Source organism: Petromyzon marinus, unplaced genomic scaffold (genome assembly GCF_048934315.1).
Source record: "Petromyzon marinus isolate PM22_M1 ecotype Great Lakes invasive population unplaced genomic scaffold, UKy_Petmar_22M1.pri1.0 PM_G_Scaffold_66, whole genome shotgun sequence".
In the NCBI taxonomy this organism is placed as follows: Eukaryota; Metazoa; Chordata; class Hyperoartia; order Petromyzontiformes; family Petromyzontidae; genus Petromyzon; species Petromyzon marinus.
The window spans coordinates 670001-672500 of record NW_027423020.1 but is presented as its reverse complement, the minus strand read 5'-3'; the positions used below and the strand labels follow the sequence as shown (position 1 = coordinate 672500).

Genomic DNA, 2500 nt, shown 5'->3' with positions numbered 1-2500 from the left:
AGGGCTTCATGATAAGCCCAACCAAAGATTCATATACGGTGAACAACTGCGACCCATGGACTATCAAAAATAAAGATGTCCATATGATCCAACCTGATGAATCAACGAAATACCTTGGTCTGAAAATTGGCCCTTGGACTGGCACTATACAGCCTGATCTACATTGTCAGCTAAAGACATGGATCTCGAAAATCGATGAGGCGCCTCTGAAGCCAACTCAGAAGGTTGAACTACTCAATGCCTATGCCCTACCCAGATTGTTATATCCTGCAGACCACTCGGACTGCAAGCAATCAACTCTCCGTGGGTTGGACCAAGAGATTAGAAAGGCGGTAAAAGGATGGCTCCACCTTCCCGCTTCAACTTGTGATGGACTGTTATATGCCAGAGCCCGAGACGGAGGCCTTGCCATCTTGAAACTGGAAAAAACAATCCCTTCGGTTCAAGTTAGAAGGCTGCAACGTATAGCAAACTCGTCCGATGCTATCACCCGTAATATTGTGTCCTCGCAGGGTATGGAGGAAGAATACCGTAATTTGTGGGTACGAGCAGGGGGTGACAGTGATGCAATCCCAACATTCGTTCTCAGGGACTCGGTGTCAAAAGAACCTGTATATCCGAGACCCTGCGATTGGAGGGAGCATGAATTTCAGAGATGGTGCGAAAAGCCGGTTCAAGGAAGGGGCATTGTAAACTTTGCGCATGATAGAATCAGTAATGCTTGGTTGAGGCCATGGTGCGGCTTTAAACAATGCTTCTTTATCGCAGCACTACAACTAAGGGCAAATATTTACCCAACAAGAGAAAGCTTGAACAGAGGCAGAGATGGGGCCTTACGTTCCTGCAGGAAATGCTCTGCCAGACTCGAGTCCCTTTCGCACATTCTCGGTCAATGTCCTGCAGTGCAGAAAGCAAGAATTGCGCGACATAACAAGATCAGTAACATTCTGGCAGACGAAGCGGCTAGATTGGGCTGGTCTGTATACAAAGAGCCACGGTTCATATCCGAGACGGGAGAGATGAGAAAGCCTGACCTCGTGTTTGCAAAAGATGAGGAGGCGGTTGTGATCGATGTCACCGTCCGTTTTGAGCTTTCAAAGAATACCTTGTCAGATGCTGCCTCGCACAAAGTTTCGTACTATACCCCTCTTGGTGATCAAGTCAAAGTGCTGACGAAGGCTAGCAAGGTCACATTCTTTGGATTCCCGGTTGGGGCAAGAGGAAAGTGGCCCCTTGAGAATAACGAGGTACTTACCTCCCTGGGCCTGACCAAACCCAGAACGACATCACTGGCCAAGATGATTTCCCGCAGAACGCTGCTTTTCTCTCTTGATATTCTGAGAATGTTCTGTGGAAATTATGCGGTCTATGAACAGTCATAGACAACCTCCGAAACAAATAATAGTTTTGTTTTAAGATGTCATTTGTTTTAGATTGATTTTGTTATTTTCGAAGGTGAAGTCGGTTTTTATTTCATTTTACTATTTTCCACAATTTAGATTGTTATTTTCCAAGACGAAGTCTTGGTTCTTTTTTTTTATTGTTAGTTTTTTTTTTAACACGTCGTATTTGTTACTTTAGAGCTTAGAGGGGACTTTATTTTCGCCTTACTATTTTCTGCCTACAAAGAAGACTACAAATTAGCTTTATTTAAGATGTTTTAGATTAGATTTTTTTTATTTTTTCCAAGGTGAAGTCTTGGTTTTTTTTTTATTTTACTATTTTCCACAAAGAAGACTTTTCTTTTCTTTTAGATTTTGTTATTTTCCAAAACGAAGACTTGGTATTTTTTTTTGCTATTTTTTTACACGAAGCTTTATTCAAGAGTACTTATATAGATTAGACTTTGTTATTTTAATTCTTTATTTTTGGACTACATCAGTTCGAGAGTCCTGTAACTTACTATTTTCTGCCTACAAAGAAGATTACAAATAAGCTTTATTTAAGATGTTTTAGATTAGATTTTGTTATTTTCCACGGTGAAGTCTTGGTTTTTTTATTTTACTATTTTCCACAAAGAAGACTTTTCTTTTCTTTTAGATTTTGTTATTTTCCAAGACGAAGACTTGGTATTTTTTGCTATTTTTTTACAGGAAGCTTTATTCAAGAGCACTTATATAGATTAGAAATTGTTATTTTAATTCTTGATTTTTGCACTACATCAGTTCGAGAGAAGACTACAAACCAGCTTTATTTAAGATGTTTTAGATTAGATTTTGTTATTTTCCAAGGTGAAGTCTTGGTTTTTTTATTTTACTATTTTCCACAAAGAAGACTTTTCTTTTAGATTTTGTTATTTTCCAAGACGAAGACTTGGTATTTTTTTATTGCTATTTTTTTTACACGAAGCCTATTCAAGAGCACTTATATAGATTGGTCTTTGTTATTTTAATTCTTTATTTTTGGACTACATCAGTTCGAGAGTCCTGTAACTTACTATTTTCTGCCTACAAAGTAAGCTTTATTTAAGATGTTTTAGATTAGATTTTGTTATTTTCCA

At 38.4% G+C, this 2500-nt stretch overlaps 1 pseudogene; it reads left to right on the top strand.

Moving 5' to 3' along the window:
• Positions 1 to 2500, top strand: part of LOC142920073 (28S ribosomal RNA) — a 10292-nt pseudogene that overhangs the window by 5352 nt on the left and 2440 nt on the right.